The following is a 24,324-nucleotide window of genomic DNA, read 5'->3' as shown; positions in this document are numbered from 1 at the left end:
CAATTGCAGCTGTAGATCAGAAATAAGTAGCACATTACCAATTGGATTTTGTATGTATTGCTTCAACTTCAACAAGCTCCTGTGATGGTCAAGAAGCTTTTACAAAGCAGACAGACCAAGAAGAGAAGAATGCAGCAGGTGTCTGAGCTGACAACTGGAAGGACTTAGATGAAGCACCTACTTCTACAAAACATGCTATTATATGGTTGACCCCACAAAATCGCACCCTCCGCCACTGCACAGGTCATGCCCAGCAAAGGCCAGCGACAATGACGACACATGAATGATGATCATGTTAACACAACTTTTCCATGCCAGATGACGCATGTCTTCTGGTTAGTCAGTCACCAGTGGGAAACCAGCAAAGGTCATGAACAATAAGGGATGAGGTAACTGAATACATCTACATAGGAAAAGCCACTGGCAGGTCCATGCAGCTTCTGTTCTCCTCTCACAAAGCCGATGAGTTTTATTTAAGAATTGCTTTGACAAATTGAATTTTGGACAATTTTCCCCTGTGAAATTTTAAGAACCTTTGCATACAAATAAGAAAAATAAAATAATGTATTATTAAAAAAAATTTCTGTATTATGTTATTTAAGGATTGTGTGAGATTTAGCTTCCAATGGTAGCGCTGTAAGGACGCATCCACTCGCTTATGACTTATTTTAAGGGCTTCCCTGCCCACTTTTATTAAATGAAGGCTCACAAAATAATGTGATTACCCTCGCAGGGGTTTTTAAACATAAAAGTACAGTTTTCTTTCCTCATCCAAAATAGCACTTTCAAAGTCCACCGACTTTTGTTTGTCTGATTACCAAACGCTTTTCACCACACAGGTGACACACTCCTCAGTCCACCAGCCAAAAACTGGTCCCAGGGTGGAGCCCTCCTGACTCCTGCAGAGACTGCCTCTATCACACAGGTGGAGCCCTGAACCTGACCCAGCATCCTCCTCATAAGGGCTGTGCACAGGTGCACCATCATGGTGCTGGTCACCACTAAAGCCCGGACCCAGGAATGGAGATTTCATCCCTCTCAGTTCGCTTAGAAATCTCCCGGCTCCAGGATCCCAGTGATAACTTAGAAAACCCGGAAAGAATTGCAAAGCCAGCTCTTTGCACCTCTGGCTGAGAGTCCTGGGTGTCCCTTTTGCCACTCTACATAGTGGCATTGCCACGCACTGCCACAATTATAATAATTTTATTTATTACTTGGGATTGCCTCTCCAACACATTAAACACCAACCGAATTGCTTGCCAACAAGACACAGGAAGAGAAGAGTGACATGGTCACATGAGCTCACAATCTAAGAATGGGCCGTTCACCGAATGCTATGTAACGCCCAACAAACACCTGCGTCCGGTACATGTTTTCTTTGTGGATACAGCTACCATCCAAGTTAATTAGGGACTTTTTTATGCCATTGGCTTTTTTAATAAAAAAAAAAGATATATGTATATTAGTGGGAATCATCACAACCAATCAGAATGTGTCTAAGTCTACTCACTGAAGTATAAGTACATGTAAATGAATGGGCCAGCTCACAAATATTAAAATGAACCGGTCATGGATTACGAGTGACTGCAAACCTCCTGCTGCTGATGTCACAGGCTACACTGATATCTACCACCATTGCCAGCCCCTGCGACCTCTCTTGGCCTCCTGGCTCCGGCACTGCGAAGATGCCGCACCACGTTTCTGCAGCTTGACTTTAACTACAACATTTCTAATGTATGTTGCAGCTTAATCCTGTGTAGTGAGTTAAGCTCATGGCCTATTCCAGCATTTCTCAATCTTTTTTCAGTCACAGCACCCTGTAAACGTATGCAAAATCTCCAAGTACCCCAGTCTAAAAATGTGATGAATTTTAACGTGGACCCCACACAAAAAAGTGAGGTTCCCTTCTTCACATAAATATAACAAAAATCCTGCGCTTGTGGAAAACAACAAAAATTTATGTCCTTGAAGCTGCTATAAGAATGAAGAATTATGTAAGTTTAAAAGTGTTATCACAGCACTAAAGGTGATTCAATTAAAACTTAAACTAAATGCCAGTGTTATAAATAAAATGAAATTAACAAACTCTCGAACCTAAGATAGTGAATAATAGACCATAAACCATTGAATTAATTACATAAATAAAGATCACAGTGCTAAAAGTGAAATAAAACTAATTAGATCGTGTTATAAAAAAGAGTCTTCATAAAGAACCTATTCAGTGCTATTATAAGCCAATAAAGCAAATAGCTGTAATGTGGTAACAGTGTAACAAAACTGTCAGTGAATAAGATTAAAGTGATACAACAATGCACTCTAGCAAATCAAATAATAAAAGTGATACAAAGTGTACTTTCACAAACCAAATAGTTAAAAAATCAATATAACAGGTGTTCCAAATTAAGGACTTCTTACAAAGTCTCAGTCGATAATGTGAAAAAATGTCAGTGAAGAAATCTTTAAATAACGTTTAGGTAACTAAAGAAATCAATTCTTCTTAGACCCAGTCTGCAGCCCCCCAAGTAATGGTTACTCACCAGATGACGAGTAAATAAGGCTCCTCTGAAGTCCTTACTTTGGAATACCTTTTATATTGATTTATTAACTATTTGGTTTGTGAGAGTACACGTTGTATCGCTTTTATTATTTGATTTGCTAGAGTGCATTGTTGTATCACTTTAATCTTATTCACTGACAGTTTTGTTACACTGTTACCACATTACAGCTATTTGCTTTATTGGCTTATAATAGCACTGAATAGGTTCTTTATGAAGACTCTTCAGTTGTTTATAACACGATCTAATTAGTTTGATTTCCCTTCTTCACATAGATGTATCCCCTTCAGATCAGTAGCCCCCTTCACATCACAAGCCCCACTTTCACATCAGATTCCCCCCTTTCACATCAGATTCCCCCCTTTCACATTAGAGCTTCCCTTTCTTATCAGGTTTCCCCCCTTTTACATCACCCCACGGGGTGACAATGCTGCTGTCAGCAAGGGTTAAGTGCTCGTTTCGGTCTAGGGGCTGGATAAGAGAGGATTTACTCACCTGATCCTTGATCCTGCTAGACTGGTCCCTGCAGCCTCTTCTCCCCCGGGTCCCGGTGGTCTTCACTCACGCTGACCCATACCAGGAACGGACGGGGAGGGGGTGGGTACAGCTGTGCCGTGCCTGAATGCCCGTATGGTCAGTCCGCCCCTGGCGGTGCATTGAACTCAACGACACCACAGCCGAGCCCCCTGCCCCCAGTGCGATCGCCGGCATTTACATATATCTTTTTATTACAGAGATACATCGCTTATAGGTTCCTAAAGGAGACACTAAATTAATTTAAAAAACTACTATTCGCCCCCTTGCACCCCCCCCCACCGCGCCGACGCTCGGACTTACCCAGCCAGGGAGTTTTGATGTGTGCACTGCAGGGGGCGGGGCGGGACGTGTGACACACACACGCCTCCTGTGACTCACCTCCCCTCCCGCCTCCTGTTACTATGGACGCGGCCGGGAGGGGAGGTGAGTCACAGGACCCGCCCCCTCACTCTAAAGCCCGTCGGCAGTGCCCCATATTGCAGGACCGGACCGCACTGAGACTGTGCGGCCCTGTACCATTTGATCCGCGGACCGTTACCGGTCCGCGGACCGGGGGTTGGGGACCACTGGTCTAAGGCAGTGATTCTCAACCAGTGTGCCTGCTAAGTGTACCAGGAGTACCATGGCCAAATTCTTACAAACATTCCTAAAAACATTTTACAGCCTGGGGATGTCCCAGTGCACGTCCTGCAAGGTATCCAAAAGAGTCTTAGCAACAGATGATATCAACGGTCGCTGTAGATGCTGTTAGTGGCCACAGACCTAAACTGCGGCTACCGACAACATCTTTAGTGAAGAATGGCATGATTGGTTGCTAGGAATTCATTGGGTGCCTTGAGGGATGCTGGCTCGCTCCCATGGACTGTGCAGGGAGACTGGTTTGTTTGTATATATTTTACTTAGTGGATGGCAGGGCAGTTCTCCCTTTTGGGGTTTGATGGTTTGGGTACAGACAGCACCATGGTCAGCGGTCCCTAGGGTGACCCAGATATAATTTATTTTAGTATAAATCATTGGAAGTGACCCTGATTGTTACCCTAAACTTTGGATTGAATCTGTTATAAATCTCCACATGCTACATTCAGTTACGTCTGCTTGTGTTAGAGGTCCTGGCAGCTCCTTCCAAATATATTTCAGTGCTGCGTGTTTGCTGCAACATTGAATCACACATGTGCTCATGCCATGTCCTTGTGGCGTATTGCTCAGCACTTCTGCCTTGCAGCATTGGTGGTCCCCTGTTCAAATCCTAGCCAGGACACTATCTGCATGGAGTTTGCATGTTCTCCCTGTGCTTGTGTGGGTTTCCCCCGGGTACTCAGGTTTCCTCCCACACTTTAAAGACATGGTGGAAGGTTAATTGTCTCCTGTCTAAACTGGCCTTGTATGTATGCATGTGAGATAGGGACCTTAGACTGTAAGCTTGAGGGCAGAGACTGATGTGAATGTGCACTGTGTAAAGCACTACGTAAAAATATCAGCGTTATGTACATACCTGTAATAAATAAATAAATGTCCATTGAGCTGTGCATTTTGCACACAACAAATGTTTTCTTTGTTCTCTGTTACTATTATAAATGCCCTGTTATTACTGTAAATGCAGCAAAACGCGTACAAACATGACGTGCGGTAACGCGAAGTGCGAATGGGGTCTTAGACTAGGGTGCCTTAAGATTTTGCATAGTTAAAAAGTGTGCCGTGACTCAAAATGCTGAGGGTCATTTTGAGCCTGATAAAGGGTCGTTCTTTTGGACACTTTACTATGGTGTGCTGGTGACGTTCTGTTCATGCTCAAAATGTTGAGAAACACTGATGTAAGGGCCCCGGGATGTCTGCTGGTTATGTGTTTAGATGAAGCACTGAGATCTTGAGGAATGCCGAATTAAGTTTGACTTGCTTAGAAGGATATTACATGTGTGTATACAGGAATACAGCATCAGGAAACATATAGATCATAGATAAGTATGCATAAGCATAGAGACCAACATTGCACTACAGCCATCTAGTGCTCAAAAGGCATAACAGTACATTAGCATAAGCTGTTGCATTTCCAACAATGTCATCATAGTTACATGGTTACATAGTATTTGAGGTTGAATAAAGACACAAGTCCATCAAGTTCAACCTTTGTGTGTCTGTGTGTGATTATGTATGTGTGTATAAGAGTCCATGTGTGTTTAATATATAAGAGTACCTGTACCCCTGTATGTTACGGTCTCTGAGGAAGGTATCTAAATGCTTTTTGAATGATTCAATACTCTCAGCTGATACCTCTGCTTGTGGCAGCGAGTTCCAAAATGTAACCACTCTGACTGAAAAGAAGAAGCCCCTACGCCCTTTGTGGTTAAATCTTTTCTCCACCAGTTTTAGGTGGTGGCCTCTAGTCCTTGTTAGGGAGTTTACTGTAAAAAGTTTATTGCTGATGTTACCATCACCACCATTTTGTACATCAAAATCATATCCCCTCTTAATCTCCTCACTTCCAGCGTGAAAATGTTTAAAATCTAGCAACATTGTCTCATAGCTTTGGTCGTCCATCCCCTTAATTAGTTTGGCTGCCCTTCTCTGGACTCTCTCCAGCTCAAGGACATCCTTTCTGTGGATTGGTGACCAAAACTGGACCGCATACTCCAGATGAGGCCGAACCAGCAATCTATAAGTGGCAAAATGATTGATTTGTCTCTACAGTACATTCCCTTTTTAATGCATGACAGTACTCTGCTCACTTTGTTTGCCTCAGACTGGCATTGCAAGCTATTATTCAGTCTGTAGTCGACTGGGACCCCCAAATCATGTCTAATGCAGGTCCATTCACACTGAGGGACATGCTAGAGTGGAGGAGGAGAGAGATGAGTGCTGACCGCCACAGATGTGAGGATTAGGTGGGTATATCTCCTCTTTTCTGGCCCCTAAAGAAAATCAAGCAGTTAACCCTTGCAGTGTAGAGGTAGCCCCACTGCAAGGGTTAACTTTGTTAATTCCTGGAGTTCTTTGATTTTCCAGGCTCATTATATCGGAATCATGTGTATTTAACGCTAGCACATTCTGCTTACACTGATCAACTCTCTACTGATTAAACTGTCCTTCCCATGTTATTTGTCAGTATAAAAGGTGGGTTCCTGCAGCGATAGTTTCCTCTCTCGTTACTCTGTCTGCGGGGCGCATATTTAATTAGCTTGTATAATCACGCAGAGAAATCCGGATTGAGCAATTCGTCTTATTTGTACATGACAGCGGTGGGCTTTGCATTGCTTGAATCCATCTCGTCTCCAGCAGTTTTCACTCTATACTTGATTAAGGCAACCTATAGATGTGAGTCTACTACAGTCAGGTTATTCAAAAGTCAATGCTCATTGGCTGATTTGGGTTAACAGACTTTGCAGACGGGTGTTTTTTTTGGGTGAAATGTAAAGTATATAACTATATTACTTTTTTTTATGGCATTTTTAAGGTTGCGACTTGCTGACTTTGCAGTCTGTCTTTTCATATGGATTTATTTAACCCCTTGAGGACCGGGGTGTTAAACCCCCTTCCTGTCCAGACCATTTTTCAGTATTCAGCGCTGCGGTACTTTGACTGACATTTATTCCGTCATGCAATGCCATACCGATATTAATTTTATATCATATTTTTTGGGGGACAGATAGAGCTTTCTTTTGGTTGTATTTAATCACCACTGGGGGTTTTATTGTTTACTATATAAGGAAAAAAAGTACCAAAAATTATGAAAAAAACTGTTTCCCTACATTATGTTATAAAACATTTATCATTAGCCAAGTTTTTGGTAAAATATAAAAGAAGGGGTCACGTCGGGTAAGTAGATACCAAATATGACACGCCTTAAAATTCCGTCAAAAACTACCATACCTAAAATTGGCCATAGGCGACGCTTTAAAAGCTTTTACCACTCATCAGTTTAGTATTAACAGTGATTGATGGCCCTAGAAATATTACTTGCACGTTCGCGATGATATGTAACATGTGTGGCACAATTGTCATTTTTGCACGTAGACACACCTGATGCATGTTTACATATGTATGTGGGGGGCAGTGGATTTTAAAAATGTTTTCGCCTTTTTTTTAATACTTATGTGACTTTTTTTCCCCCTACACTTAACTTTATTGTTATCACATAGGGCATAACAAGCCCCCTATGTGATAGCACAGGTACAGTGACCCCTATTTGTCACCTAGGGACCCCAAAGAAGCTGATGAAGCAGAGATCCAGCTACAGCTACAGTAGCCGAAGAAATGACACACTGAAACCAGAACTTGAAGGGCATGGACAGGAGGAAGAGAAGGGCATGGACAGGAGGAAGAGTCTGCAGGAGTCAGAACATTGCACCTATAATCCACTGATTGTGGTGGCAATGCTTTACTGGCTCCAATGCAAAAATTATAAATGCACATTATTATTTTTGTTTTTTTTCATGAAGAATTGTTCATTTAATTTTTATATAATTAAATGGACTATTTTATTAAGTTTCTAGGCTAATTTTTTATGAATCATATGTATTCAATGTTAACACATTCTGCTTACATTGATGAAGTCTCTCCCTGATTAAATTGTCATTCCCGTGTTATTTGTCAGTAAGAAAGGTGGGATCCTGCAGAGATAATCTCCTCACTCGTTACTCTATCTGCGCGGGGTGCATACATAATCAGCAAACAATCACACAGGAAAATCAGGTTGAGCAATACGTCTAATTTGTGCATGACAGCGGTGGTGCTTACACGGGTCATGTGATCTCTTACCATGCAGCAGCTTGTTTTCATCTGATACAACGGAGAGAACTGTTTACTAAAGTATGTATAGCCAAATAGTTTCTTTTCATTTTTGATAGAGTAGGGAAGGGTTAATGTACCGCGGCACCAGCGGAGCAGCCGCCCCGACGGAGGGTCCGCCCTAGGCAAACGCCTAGTTTGCCTCGCGGTAAATACGCCCCTGGATTGATGTCTGTGCTCCACAAACAAAACCAGAAGGAAGAGGAAATCTCCCCAAAGTTAGGAGACTTCCCTACTTATAGAATGGTCGCCCTTAACTCTTGTTCTGGTGGCGATTGTATAACTTTGAATTTCCATTCACTTTTTGTTTAGGTGACATGGTTAGCAGAAAAAATAAGGTTTAACATTCCCAACTGGAACACACAGCAGTAAGAAACTGACATAGGAACTAACTGCAGTGTGGGGAGCAGGGCTGGATTTCCGACAAGGCCAACCAAGGCCCGGCCTTGGGGCAGCAGGGAGTAGCGGGGCTGCAGGGAGAAGAGGGGCAGCAGGGGTGTGGAATTCCTATCTCCGATGCCCGGGACATGCAGTTCCTGGCACCTGTTGGGTAGCTGTTTTCTATATTTAGCACTGCTTTGGGCAAGCAGAGCTAAATGTACAGCGGGGAATCCGCCGCTTGTTCTGTACAAGTGATACAAGTGAGAGTAAATCCGGCCCTGGGGGGCAGTCTGCCCCAATGCAGCCATGTTGGAGGTGCTCTAAGGCCACACCTGGCCTTAGGGCCTTGCTTGGCCTTAGTCATAGCAATGTGCACATTGTGTTTCTAGTCTACATAGCCCCATTGTCCGTAGCTATACAGATCCACCCCTGACAGCCATGTCCAACCTCGGGTAGCCTAACAGAGCCAAGGAAAGCTCTCCTAAGCTCGTTCTTGATTCTGATGTGATACAGCTAAGGGAAGTGTAGGGGGTCTTCCCTCTCTCTGCCGGTCAGCTGCAGTCAGAGGTCTGGTACCTGATTTAAAGAAAGGGAGATGTTTGATAAGGGAAAGCAGCATACTTCCCCAGACAATTTAAAGTAAATTCTGGCACCTTAACCGCAGTTGATTTTGGCAGAAGGACAATTCAAATGCCTATGTCTTGTTCTAATAAAAGGTGAGTGAATAAGCATTACCCTCTCTGTCAGCATGTCATTTTTTGCTAGTATGCTGCCATGTGGGCACCAAGAAGCTAGAAAATTGTGTCAAATACTTAGTGTAATTTTCCTTTCCTGGTGCTTATCCATGAGAACATACGGATCCAAATGTGGTCTTGGTGTAGTTACATAGAATTCTGCCGGGTCTCTGACTCTCTCTTTAATAGATTTAAACTAGTCCTGTATGTGGGGATGGGGGCTGAGCTCTTTCGCTAGCATGCTGCAATAGATGGGCACCAGCAATAGAATTACAGTAAGTATTTGATACAATTTTCTAGCTTTAGGTTTAGTAAGAATAGGGAAGGGTAAAAAAAAACATCAGTGGGGATGAACTCAGGTTCAGACGGAACAAAAAAGGAGCTCCTCTAAACACAGAAGGAAGCTCCTTCCATTGCTGTTCAATCAGCTGCGTCCGGGGATGCAGTGACAGGGCTGAGAGCTCATCCATTACCTGATGGTTGGTGCGGACCATCGGCTCGGTCTTCTGCACGGAGCTCCGCCCACCAGCCAATGAGAAGAGACCTCACCCCTCCCATCCACCACACGAGGATCTCTGGCTGGGAGGGCGGAGTTTAACTGCAGAAGCTGATGGAGACGCCCACAAGACACGGCCAGCACAGCACACACAGTACTGGAGTGGCAGCCTGGAGAGCCTTGTGGAAAGCAGGTGAGAGCCCTGTGGAGAGCCCTGCTCTTTGGGATCTCGCCCTGGTGAGACCCCACAGATCCCTGGTCTGTGGGGGTCTCACCAGGGCCCTGAAGGGGTCTAACCAGGCTGGTGAGACCCCACAGAACCCTGCTACCCTCGTGAGGCCCCCTCAGAGCCCTGGCGAGACCCCACAGATCCTTGTCACTGTTTAGGTTTCGCCTAAGGCCTCGCAAACTCTAGAGCTGCCTCTGATGACATGTATCAAGATGTTTGACACGGCATGAGATTCTATCCTACGCATTACATAATGCTGTGTCAAACATCTTGATACATGTCATTGTTTCCTCTGTGCTAAATATACTATATATTACTTATGTTGCAATGATCCCATGAAAATATATTTTTAACATTATAAATGTCATCTTATGGAAATCCATATACCCATACATCAGTATTAAAGCGGACCTTTACCCTAATCTTCAAAATAACAACAAACACACCTTTAGAAATGTTTAGTAATGACAATCTACAAACACTTACTTCTAGATCATTGCCGGTTTTGTATTCTTTGCATACCTTATTTCTCTTTTCTTCCACAGTCTTCTCACAGTGGCCATGTTTACTAATGGCAGATTACTAGATCTCCTTTTACTTCCTCTAGCTCTGGCACATGTGACTAGGACACGTGGCCATGCACATCATCTCCGAGGAGGAAAATAGCTTTCCCCGAGATCTCTCGAGATTACAGATGAGATTTCCGAGCAATGCTCTGCTGATGTAACCTTCCCAGGATGCAACGTTTGGGCATAATTACATAATTTGTGCCAAAGCAAACCAGGAAGTGGAAAACAAGAAATTGGAAATAAAAAAAAATAAAAATTTTTTTTTAGCTAATGAATATAAGATGATTTCATATCAGCATGCGGATGTGCTGATGTGATTTTTAGTCAAAGGGGGTAAAGGTCTACTTTGAGATATCACTGCAACTAAACCGCTCAGAAAAATCGCTGTTTGAACTGCATTTTACATGGAAATGAAACATTTTCCTGATTTCCTGGTTTTTTTTTTCCTCTGATTTGTGTCCGTCTCTGTTCCTGATGGAACTTCTTGCACAGCCTCACAGCTTTATTCTCTACCTTATTCAATACAACAGAGTATAACATAGATATAACAGAACTTATAAACACTGCCATCTAGTGACCGGAATTGTATACTGCAGGAGTTGTTGCTATAAACACAGTAATGCGTAGTCTAACAGATCCCAATGTGCCTGTCACAGAGATTAGTGACTTCCAGGACTGGTGGTTATTGGTTTATCAGAGATCTGCAGGAAGAACACACATCTCTTGTTCACGTCTTCCAAAAGTTATGTGCAGTAAGAGTTTCTCTTTTATTAGGAGCGGCAACTGTGCCTGTAATTCATTTTATGGCATTTCTAGGTTCCTAACAGACCTGGTGCACCTAAACTAAATAAGTATGAAAGATCTTGAGGCATCCCAGACTAAAATGTTCAAATAACTTAAATGTAAAAATATTAAAAAACACATGTGGTTCCCCCCAAAATTCACAGCTTATCCTAGATAGGAGTCTAGTATTGATATTAAGGGGGACCCATACAAAAAAAAGGGGGTGAGATTCCCCTCTTGACATCAGAACATCATCCCTTTCACATCAGAGTACCCTCTTTTTATATCAGAGCCCCCCCCCCCTTCCTCGCTTTACCATCATAATTGCCCCCGTTTCCATCAGACTCTCATGGAACGCATGATGATGTGTGAAAATTTGACAGCATCCCTGTTGAGAAAGGCTGATCTACACCCTCTGCCGGATAGTTTAGAAAGCAGAGTTGGATCAAGCAATCAAGTTAAACTTTCAGATTAGTAATGAAATCTGATTTGCTTTTACAGACAATTGCTCCAATTTAATTTGCTATCATTTTAATGTCAAATTTTGCTGCATATTCACCAGGAAGACATTCGGCTTTCAGATGGCTCACATGCACTGCATTCTGGCTTGTGCATGTGCCAGAGTTCACCAAAATCACGTATTTAGGGGTAAAGAGGTGTTTAATGTCACTTTTGCCCTATTTAGGGGATTCTCTTCACATTCCCCAGACATTTCTTTTGCACATACAACAGGCTGAGGAAGCATATCAATGACTTTTACAATAAAAGATTGCAAGGATTGCCTATGTATGCCCAGTGTCCATCGTACTGGTCATGGGCTTTTAGACAGGTTAAGCACTTGGTGGGTAATTTTTAATTTCTATTCTTTTTATAACAAAATATGAAAAAACACCAATGTCCTACATACCCCTTTTCTCACAATGCTACTAAACCTTAAAAGCAGTCAAGCAGGCTGGTATAACCATGGCAAGAGGGCAGTGTGCGTGTCTTCTGTCATGTGTCTCCCCGCTTACATACCTGGAAATACAAGATGTGCTTTGAAAAGGATCCCCCCCCCCCAAAAAAAAAGAGATATTCTTCCAAAGCATCAGTGACCAATATTCGTTTCTAAGAGAGGGTATTGTACTAGCATGAGTGAGAAGATATGAGCAACCTACCAGTCTCAGGACGGGGTTCTCCTTTTTATTGCTCCCAGCCAGAATCCCAGATGGGGGAGCAAAAGGACATGCAGGGTAGTATTAGTAGACTTGCTGTCCCCCAATCAATATATAAGTGGCCAGCAGAGGGCTAAATCACCCACTGGTTCCTTCATGGTGACTATTGATTTAAGATATCTTAGCGGGTTATTCACTATTGAGCCGAAGGATACAGCCGTAGCTTCAGCCGATCCTTTGGCTCTCTTCGGCCACCTCTGTCCTTCGGTTCAGTCGAGCCGAAGGGCTGCTGTACAGGCTTTTCAATATAGCTCGTACAGCTCCCGAAGGTGGCCGAGCGGCTCAGGCAAGCCAAAGGCATATGCTTCGGCTCGACTGAGCCGAAGTGACAGCCGAAGCAGGGAGAACGGCCTGCCGAAGGGCCAGCTGTTCTCCAGGCAAATGACAGCTGGGCGGAGCCAGCCGTGATCTCACGGCTGGCTCCGCCCAGTTGTACTGACAGATCAGCATCCCTGAATGACCTGGGGACGCTGATCTGTCATTAAACAACAACAACTGGGTGAAGCCACTCCGCCCAGTTGTTATTTATTGTCCGGGACCTGCTAGAAGACTCTGTCAGGTGTCGGCTAATAGGAAACAGTTGGGCGGTAACACGGAGGTACCGAGCAGAATAGCCCAGCCAAATGCCGCTCGGCGGCATTGGGCTATTCACTCACTGCTGTTCAGCCCCTATGAGAATAGGGGCGAATGGCAGCAGGTGAGCTCCTTCTGCACTTCGGCTCAGACGAATATGCAGAGCATGTTTGGCTGACCGAAGGCAGCCGGTGTACGGCTGATTTTAGCCGATGTACGGCTGAAATCAGCCATACAAGATTGACGTGAAAATCCGAACAGCGTTCGGCTCACTTCACTTTGGCTCGGTTATTCACTCGGCTGTCTTCGGCAGCTTTGTGAATAACCCTTAGTTGTTAGGATCATGCTTTCCAGTGCTGGGCAAAGTATTGAGAGCATTGCTAAGAAAATGATCTCCAGAGACCGAAGCCTGAGATTAACATGTCATAGGAACAAATTCAATTGTCTGACATTCAGATGACGGGAAATTCATGTTTTTACCGGCAGAGTCTAATAATGCACAGCCGAAGCTATTATTATCTGAAATAATATAAACAGTACACAGTAGTTGCTAAAAGCATAGCCAGTTCAGTCATTATCAAACCATCAGGTTTTTGCAATAATAAATATAGTAAAAAAGAATCAAATTCTCAAGCTATCCACTTTGCTGCAATCTTTGAATCTGTCTTTGTCTTTAGACCAGAGGGCCATGGTTGTTTATTTCAATTAAGCATTTTTCATAAAAAGAACAAAAAAAACCCTCTGAGTGCTGAACCTGTGTACATACACTGTAGAACCTGGGCTAGGTGCTTGGATGCAGTGAGCTCCAATCCTGCATCTACCACCGCTCTGTAATCTGAAGAGAAGCAGCAACAATCCAATGAAAGGTGAACATCCGCAATGGTGAATCCGTTTTTTTTTTCAAAAGCCCAACAATATGTAGGAAGCCATAACAAAATAAAATTGGTACATATTGTGGGTAGAATTAAAGCCCAATTCAAGTCTCACACTTTTAGTTGTCTTTGTAGACCTTTGCCACCATATGTTATGATTTTTAACTGATTTTGATTTTGGAAATGTCTTAGAAAACTTATTTACTTCTTGGTAATGCAGAGCTGAGTAATAGCCACAACCCTCACAAGAGTTCTCATTCAGGTCTGTATTGCAGAAGATGAGAGGGGGCATGTCTGATCAGGTCAGCTTGAGTGCACTGGACAGCATGGTCAAAATCTGGTGCCTATTAGACTGCACAGTCCTTGTTGGACCCCTTTCACATGGGCGCCTACAGTTCCTATCAGTAGGGGATATGTTCAAGGATCCCCTGCTGATCGGAATGGAGGTCACCGCTGTGGCCTCCGTGTCCATCCAGTTCTTACCTCTATCTTGTGATGGAGGAAAAACTGAAATTGCTGGAACCATGTTGGTCTATGGGGAATCAGATGTAAATAGACATGTGTCTGTGTATATAAGTATCACTATCAAACCATCAGGTTTTTGCAATAATAAATAAAGTAAAATTCTCAAGCTATCCACCTTGCTGCAATCTTTGAATCTGTCCTTGTCTTTAGACCAGAGGCACCCTGGACCCGTCACTATCAGGTCCGCCAAAACACAACTCTGATCTGTTTGTTTCTCCGAAACTGTCTGGAGTCAGGGGTAATCGGTTATATAGGGACTAACATTGGGCTTCCAATCAAATCCACCTAAAAAACTGGCAGGTGGACCTGTTTGGAATGCCCTTGTGAAAGGGGCCTAAGAAACACTGCAGACATCAAGGTAGGAAAGGGCTGGGGACATTTGCCCCAAGCTCCAATACTAATACGATATGTTGGGCTAGTGACACTTGATGGAGATACTTCACCATTTAGACATCAATCAGACTGGGACTCACAATCAGTGATACATGAGGCTAGGTTCACACCTAGCCAATTGAGCTGGTGAGCTGTTTTCACGCGGCTGTTGCGCGTTTTCATGTGCGCAACGGTGCTTTGAAAACCGCATAGTTGTCGCACAGTTTTCAATGCATAGAGATGTCTATGGGACTCAAACCGGGTGACAACCGTCCGAAAATAGCTCCTGCACCTTTTTGCGCGACAGGCGATTTTCTCAGCACGGCAAACCGAAAAGGTGTGAACAGACTCTATTGACTTCAATGCGAATCTGTGTTTTGCGTGATATCGCGCGACTCAATCCGTGCGATAAATCACCTAGGTGTGAACCTAGCCTGAAGTGCATTTCATAGCTGCCTGATCCCTGTTCAGTCCTGCTCATACAGTCTGGTAGAGAGTTGCAATCTTCCTTTGCAGCTTTGAGATGTCATGAGTGCCATAAAGGAATTGATGTTGGAGACTGGTAGTACAACTTCTACGCTACTGATTATTTATTTCCGTGTTTTAGCAGTGGGAAACCAACCAGATTAAAAATAATAAGTTCTTTAGTCTCAGAAACACAGTGTGACAGAGGAAAAAGACAAAGGGGTTCATTGAGTCTGTCCTTTTTTCTTTTTTCTTTTTTTTGCCTGTGTACAGATCTATGTATGTCCCAAGCATGTTTAAAATCATTTACATATATCCCACCACAGTGACCCTATGGAAGGTAGATGGTCCTTTGCCTCCATCCAACTGGGAACCAACATCCTCGACATGTGGAACATCTACGGCCCCAACTCGGATAATAAAAATTTTTTTGAAACCCTGCTGACTTCTTGAGCAGCAATTGACCCACCCGTGGTCTCTCGCGGGTGTATTACATTCTCCACTATCCTCTTTACCCGCCCATCTTAGAACCCCTTACCCTCATTAAGGACACTGTTGTCACCTGGAGAGAGGTCAGGAAAATTGCTAAATTGCCCGGCACCTCTTTGAAACTTCAATAAATATTACATGCTAAAAAAAAAAAAATCATTTACTGCCTACTGACTCACAAGCTCTGCTGGAAGTCTATTCCAAGTGTCAAAAATAATAATTCCTAAGGTTAGCTTTGAGCTTTCCTCCTGCAATTGTGCAGTCATGTCCTCGTGTTCTTATTCACATAATTTACTTCCCCCTTTCCCTTCTTTCCTCAAGACAGTATATATTAAGTTCATATTGAGAGACTGTTGTCTCCTGATATATTTTATCCCTCAGATCAGAACCCTTTCACTATGGTTGGATGCCTGTTGTCTGTCTCTGGACTAATTTTATCTTCTCAATATCTTTTTGTAAGTGAGGACTCCAGAGCTGGACAAAGTATTCTAAAGGATCAATATAGGGAAATCAGGACTTCCTTCCTCCTGCTAGTGATCCCTCTAGTGATACCTAATGATAAATATAGAGGAATCAGAACCTCCTTCCCCCTGCTGGGGATCCTTCTAGTGATGACTAAAGATATATATATAGAGGAATCAGGACCTCCTTTCTCCTGCTGGTGATCCCTCTGGTAATAACTAAAGATCTATATAAAGGAATCAGGACTTCCTTCCTCCTGTTGAAGGCCCCTCTCGCATACCACCCAAGTGTCTGAGAGGAGAAGAAGGGACTCCTTCCAGCACAGTGTATTTAGGCAATGAACACACCCCTGTGTACAGAAGGACCATGGACTCATTCCTCCTGCTGGTAATCCCTCTAGTTATAACTAAAGATTTATAAAGAGGATTGGGACCTCCTTCCTCTATGATGGTGATACCTCTAGTTATAACTAAACATTTATATACGGGAAGCAGAACCTCCTTCATCCTACTGCTGATCTCTCTGGTGATGCACCCAAAAATTCTATTTGCTTTCCCCACTGCCTGGTCACAAAGTCTGTTAAATTGTACCATCATCTGCCACCCCCAAATCGTTTTCTTCTGTAGTCCTGGCCAACACAATACCCCCAATATTGTACTCTGAGTACATTATTGTGGATTATTTTGCATTTAGAACCATTTCCACTGCTTTGACCAATCTTCCAGCATTACCACATCATGTTCACGTTACAAACACCTTCAGGAATATCAACTCAAATCGCAAACAATTTGTTTTATTAGCAAAAAGACACAAAAATGTGCAATAGGGTTAACATTTCTCAACTTCCTCAACGCTTTTCTCTTCTGTGCTCATCTCTCTCCTTTTTGTCTTTCCACTGTCTCTCTCCCCTCCTCTGTTTCCCGTTTGCTCTCCTAACTCTCTCTATCCACTTTTCTTTTCCTATCTGTTGCCTCTCTTTATCCCTTGTCACCAATGCTTTTGTCATTTTTACGTTGGAGGTTCTGACACAAACTCTAATCACTTGAATATCCCAAAATATAGAGAAATGTTAATTAGATACAAAGTTATGAAGCAAAGTCCTTCCATTTTTGTCTGTGAATATCAAAAGAAGAACCATTCATATTGTATTGTGCAGATCAAGGTGTAACATGGAACAGCGTCTGATGGCTTAGGTGACAGAACTTCAGTATAAGCTACATTTAAGCAGATGAAAGGGATTTATAGTCTGATATAGACATCCATTCCAGTTTAAAAAATGACCTTTCCATTTTAAATGACCTTTGCCATCCTTTTCTATACGTGCTGCCAAAAAAGTGATCTTCTTTGCAACCATGACAACACTACTTAGTTTGTAGACAGAATTTCTTGGAATCCCCATCCTTGTTTCTAATGTAACTAGGTTACTGCTTTCCCCAGAAGTCTGCACGGAGTGCGAGGTCAAATTACAGGTAGTCTATAGGTAGTGCATGGATTATGACATCTGTGGCTCTGGAATAAATCCGGCATTGGCTGTGAGAGGTCATTGTAACATTCAAAAAAGCAAAAGACTCCCCTCTACAATTCCACCAAACTGCATATCAATACAGACATCAAGTGGAGGCTGCAGTGTGCTCCCACTCGTCAAACAATATCTCTCCAATCATTTTTCTACAATAAAAACGTATTTTATAAAAATCTCTCTGCGGCCAATCAGCCGCACAAAAACCGAGGTCCATAAAAATCCAACTTTATTGTTGTAAATTCCATGCAAAGTTCAATATACAAGGTATACACCACATTAGTATCTCTGCCACTCCAACGCCTCTCACGTGAGTTTCACCACCTGGGCTTAATCATAGAGGTCATTGTAACGGATGACCATTAAGGATATCACATAACACAGTTTATGAGTGGAACACATATGCAAGTAAGAACTTTATTTTTTCACTTTCAGAATGGCGCTTTTGATTTGCAGTCCTCCACTTTCAGGTCCTTTATATCTAATATGTTGGGTTTTGGTGCTGGGAGCTGGTGCAGTTCTTGGTGAGGGTCATTTGGTACCAAAAACAAAATTTAGTTAATTCTCTTGAACCTATACCCTACCTTACCTTACTTCTTAACCCTATACCATACCTTGCCTATGCCATATACCTTAATCCCTATCTCTTAAAGGTTATCTATAGTAGACATGTGCATTCGGACAAACCTGCAAATTAACGACATACAGTTGATTCTGCGGTTCGTCCGAATCCGAAAAAACAAATTTATTATATGCCCGAATATACTAAAACTATATTTGGGCATACATAAATTAATTTGCAGAACTCACGGTGACCATGTCGGCCATCTGGGTATACACAAAGATGTCGGCGCCCGAACATACGAGCATCGCCATCTTGGTGTATACCAAGATACACTCAAAGATGGCGGCGCACAAGCGAAGAACGAGCCGGCGGCCGACATGGCAGTCGTTTGTTCTGCATTTTCAGTGTGTGGTTTTGGATTCAGTGGCTCGTTGCCTCCGAATCCGAAACAGCAGAAAAATTTGTTTTCTTTGATGAAACGAATGGAAATGTTTTCCGTTTCCATTCGTTTAGTCAGAAAACGAATTTGTATGCTGTGCACATGTCTAATCTATAGTCAAAAGCTAGAATCACCCAGCGGCATGCTCACAAAGCAGATAAAGAGAGAGAGAGCCCTGAGTAACAGTCAGCTCCCATATATCAGTGGCGTCACAAGGGGGGTGCGGCCCGCACCCGGGTGACACCATTGGAGGGGTGACACCAAAATGACTTACAGTCATTTTGGTGTCACCCCCCTCTGAAAAGTCGGGCGCTCGGTCATGGACCAAACGCCCGACAGTATCAGGAGAGAGGAGGGGACCCGGCGGCATACCTTATCCCGCCGGGTGGCTGTCTCCTCCCCTCTATCAGAATACTGCCGCGCGTGCGCGATGCTGTCATCGCGCACACGCGCGGTGATGTCTCGGTGGGGTGACACTCGGACACCGATCCGGGTGTCACCCAGGCTCGGTAAGCCCCTGCCATATATAAAGGCCTGCGAACAGCTAAGACTAATAAAGTCTGGCTACCTAGTAAGATGGGGACCAATGAATTGGAGGCTTTATCCTAGGTCTACAAATCCTCTGGTCTCAGGACACAAAACGGAACGTCTCAGAAAACAGCAAGTTTGGTTTCTGAGTATCAGACATCAACCAGGTAGTCCCTCACCATGGATAGCTGAGAAACCTAGATAACACATATACCCCTCCACAATCCAGCCAGGCAGTGCCTTCAGTTACCCAGGGTTCACTGAAAATGGGTTCAGTGACACTGGGGGGTCATTCAATCTGGAAAAGGAGGAGCACCAGAGATCAGGTGAGTTTTGCAGCCCAGAGCTGCTTTTCTTTTTTTCAGGAGTTGCCAAGGGACTGATCATGATAAAACTTTGCCCGAGTTGGATTTGGACTTCAAAGACACAGTCTACACAAAGGCCTCTCTACACGAGTACTTGATTTTCTGGGTCAGCAGTGTGCTGTTAACATAGCACCCTGAGACTTGCCGGCACAAATCTATTTTAGAAGATTTTCAATATAAATCTTCACTTGCATAGTTGCCGTCCTTTCCCCCCTAGAAGGCAGCTGCATGAAGATCTCAACCTCATTATATGTGCAAGGCAGACTGTATCCCGGGGGATGCAAGCAAATAGTAACCTTTCACTACCATTATGGCACACTTTATTATACATATTAAAAGTAATAATTGCCAGTAAATGGGACTTCTATGTAAGAGAACATCTGCCTCATCCAGCCATGTGTAGATGGGTCAGGCTATGATCCTATGTCTGTAGTTCCCAGGCTGCAGGATGGTGGCCAAGCAGTCAGCTGGGTTGGATTGTTCTGTCTGATTTGTGATTACTGGATATCCTGATTCAGGAATCGTATGACTCTTCAAAGATTGAACAATAATGAGAAGCTGTGTAAACTTTAATTATACAGTTATATAAAAACAAACTTTTTTGTTTTTAATAATTTCCTTTACACCTGATTGGGTGTTCATCGTGCAAGCTTCACCTCATTCATTAAGCTAAGTGAACATTTTCTATTCTCTAAATGACATAAAAAGTGATCAACAGAGGAAGGCTCATGTGCCACACCCCTAATGCACCGGTACAAACCAGCCTCTCCCTCGGGTGCCTGGAGTCACCAATCACATGCAATGAAAATTACAAAAAAAACCAAACAGTAATATTGCCTACACATGATTGGGTGATGGAAGTCAGCAGAGCTTCACCTCCCTGACTAAGCTAAGGGAAAGTTTCCTTGCAAAGTGAACAGCTTACAAACCTTTAGTTAATCAACCCCAGTAAGGAATGCTGCAGATCCTTCCTCTGATATTAACTGGTATATAAAAAAGTCCCGTGTCCACATATTACTTTATCTTGAAATAAAAGAAAATTACAACTGTAAGACCTTCAATGATCCCAGATAATCTCAAATGACAGCAGGAGAAAAAAAGGTGAACAGTAATATTCATTAATATAGTTGATTTGCTTCAATATATTAAAAGAGCCTTGAAGGAGCATATTGAAGGACAATAATAAAAAAAAAAAGAAACAACCTAGACCAGTGGTGGTAGCGATCAGCCATAACATTATGCACTATAGTAAGGTGGCAAGCCGGTGGAGGCACCATGGTGCTTTGGTCAATGTTCCACTGGGAAACCTTGGGTCCTGTCATTCATGTGGATGTTACTCTGACACGTTCCACCAACCTGAACATTGTTCCTCACCAAGTACACCCCTTCATGGAAACAGTATTTCCTGATGGCAGTGGCCTCTTTCAGCAGGATAATGTGCGCTGCCACACTGCAAGAATGGTTCAAGAATGTTTTGAGGAACACAACAACGAGTTTGAGGTGTTGACTTGGCCTCCAAATTCTCCAGATCTCAAATCCAATAGAGCATCTGTGGGATGTTCTTCTATAAAGGGATTGTTTTCTTTATTTGTTTAATACATTTATAACTACAAAAAAATTATATTTTTCATCTTTATATTTCTTTTTATCAAATAGGAACAGTTACTTTCAAAATTACCACTTGTAATAAGCGTGCACATTCTGTCATCTGTTAAAGCTGAACTCCGGGCCAGCTGGCTATTAAAATGTTCAGGCATGAAGCCCTGTGATGGGGGAATGTTAATGTTCCAGGTGATATCTTGGAACGCACACCTGTGCACATTGCTAGTTCTAATATCCTATTGGCAAATGACAACAATGGCTCTCCACTAGTTTTTAGAAGTCAGTCAGTGAAAACGTGAGTCAATAGGCTGCAGCTGTTGGAGAGAAATACAATATTTAATAAATTAATTCAAAATGTAACTTTTTTTTTTACATTTATGTCCATTTTTTAGCCCATTTTAAATGAAGTGGGTTATTTATTAAAACAGTGTACCAAAAAAAAACAACTATCCTTAAAAGACAAAATAAAAGTTATTTAGGCAAGTAGAATCAGTCCCCATTCACATATGGGCATATTGGGAACAAGCACCGTGGTGATATGCATGCCTGCATGGTCCAATGGCTTTGTTTCCCACATTTGGCACGCGTCCCCATTGATTACAATGGGTGCCGAACGTGTGGCAAACCCGTGAAAAGTTGCGCATGTAGCAAATTTTGCAATGCGTTCTGCGTTTTTTTCCTATCCCCTAAAGTCTCTCTGCCGTGACAAGGGAGGGGCCTGGATTCCCCCCTCCCCGCTCCGATCCGCCAGCGCTGACTGGCGGAACGGATGGGGGAGGGGGCGGGTACAGCTGGCTCTGCCTCTAGGTAGGTAGAGCCAGCTGTCAGTCACGCAGCTGTGCGGATCCAGACATAATTGTCGGGATCCGCTTCAGCTGCGGCGTCTCAGTAGCTGTAGCTCGCGGTATACTGAGCCTAGGGTGACAGGAGGACACTAGTTTGTGTCCTCCCGTTACCCTAAGAAGAACTATGGGGAAAAGCCTTAAATCCATAGTTCTCCTTTAAAAAAACTTACGATCTGCCCATCTTATACAGGCAGATCGTACTTGCCATCATCGCAAGCCCGCCCCCCTGAGGGGCGGGCTTCTGATGACTGAAATGCTGAACGGGCAATGTGCGCGTGCGCACACCGGCCCGTTCGGCAGACATCTCTCGATCATGTTAAAAACCAGCCGCAAATCGTACGATTCTCGGCTGGTTTTTCAACATGCTCGAAATACAAAAGTCGTGCGACCGTACATTAGAAACGGTTGCACGCCTTGCATACACTGCACGATTCTCGTACGATCGCGGGATTTCCCGCAATTCTCGTACGAGAATCGTGCAGTGTATGGGCACCATTACACATGATCAGGTGCAAAAATATAGATTCAAGGGAACTGGTTGTAATTTACATTTATTATGGTTTTTTGCAGCTAAAACTAAATTGGTCAATCTTGAAAAACTCGTTCTATTCCAGACTCTGATTTAAAGAAAATACACTTTGAAGGAGTTCACATATGGCATTTGCTCGACTTAAACATAAGACAGGATGGAGAAGTTTGTGATGACATTCAAAAGCCGCTATTAACCTCGTGGATAAGGGAACATCACCCGTCTACTGTGGTCCACCTCCCACTGAAACGTAGTCAGGTTGGCTGTTATCAGATGTATGTAGGACGGTGACTCACCGCTGTACATAATAATTTTGTTAAGAGCGCCGCGTATAGGCAATGCGACTTTATCAGAATCTGCTATAGACATTGAACCATTATATAAAATGGAGCTTCACAAGACACACTGAGAACAAGGAAACTTTTATTTTGCCAGGATTTTTTTTTTTTTTGAAATATATAGCTATAAAAAAAGTAGAGATGCACCGATACCAGTTCAGATACCAGTGCCGATACTTGGCATTTTCATGAGAACTACCAGTGTTGCAGCAATTGCAGCTGGGACTGGTCTCTGGTGCTCCACCACTGTCCTGAAATCATTAGTCTGTATTGTTTTAGAAAAACTGTCACCTAGCAATAAACAAAAATGTATCGGTACTTGTATCTGTGAGTACTTGGACAAGTATCAGTACTTGTACTCGCAAAAATGGTATCAGTGCATCACTTATATATATTCATAAAAATAAAATCGTACATTAAAACAGAGATGTACAAATCCCAGGAGCTCCGTGTGCTCCTTACACATGACAGCTACCTCCTAACTTCTGAGTTTCTCTCTAGTCTAGTCTTGGAGCTGGAAAAGTATCTGTACTTGTACCGAGTACGGCACTTGGTATCGGTTCATCTCCAGTTTAGGGTGGAAAACGTTTAAAGTCTATGTGAACCTCAGGAATGAACTTCTCTTATTTGCTTATGGTAGACACGTGCGATTCGTTTATTTCCGAAATGAAATTCGGCCGAAATTTCGGATCCGAATTACAGCTAAAACGAATGCAAACGAATCCAAATTCACGATTTCCCGAAATTCGTTAGCGGTAGTCCGGTGAAATTTCGTTTTTGTTTTTGTCCCCCTTGTGAATGAGTAAGGGGTACTTGTACCCCTACCCATTCACTAAAGGGTTCAATCAAATAGTTAGTAAAAAGCCCAGACTTTTGATAAAATCCTTTAATAACAATGATAATATTCCCCATTCACTCTGCTCTTCATGAATTAAAGGGGATCTATGGTCAAAAACTAAAAATAAATCTGTATTTCTACAATGAATTTCCATAAGTTCTATCCCGCTCCTAATAACCAGATCCATCTAGAAGTTTGTAAACTTACTTATTGAAGATGCCCATAGGATGGACTTCCTCAATGCAGTGACACCATTTCACTCAGCCCACTTTCTTGTGTCACCTCTCTCACAGAGGCTGCCTTCTGAACTGCAACTCGACATCTGAACAATGTAACATCATCATTGCTTTCTGGAAGCAATGCATGATGGGATATGCAGTCTTGAGAAATTGAGATTGCATCACATTAAGCAGCAGGGAAAGAGATGCAAAGCATGCTGGAAATCCAGGAAGTTGTTGGACGTGATGGGCAGACGGAAGGCAGTGCTGATTACATAAAAGGGATTTGTTCATGTAAGTGTTGATTGTATTATCAGAAACAACTCTACTATGTATTCCTATTACAATGCTGATGTTATAACAGGAGAGGATATGCTGGGACTTTACAACTCCTTTAAAGACTATCTCTGAGCAAAATAGGAAGCCCTCCATACCTCCCAGACACCTTGTTCCCGCCAATTCACATTTCAAAAAATGAAAACCTTCTTAAGCCACTTCTA

Source organism: Nanorana parkeri, unplaced genomic scaffold (genome assembly GCF_000935625.1).
Source record: "Nanorana parkeri isolate BGI_ZX_2015 unplaced genomic scaffold, ASM93562v1 scaffold114, whole genome shotgun sequence".
In the NCBI taxonomy this organism is placed as follows: domain Eukaryota; kingdom Metazoa; phylum Chordata; class Amphibia; order Anura; family Dicroglossidae; genus Nanorana; species Nanorana parkeri.
The sequence above is the reverse complement of the archived record's forward strand: the minus strand, read 5'-3'. Positions refer to the sequence as shown.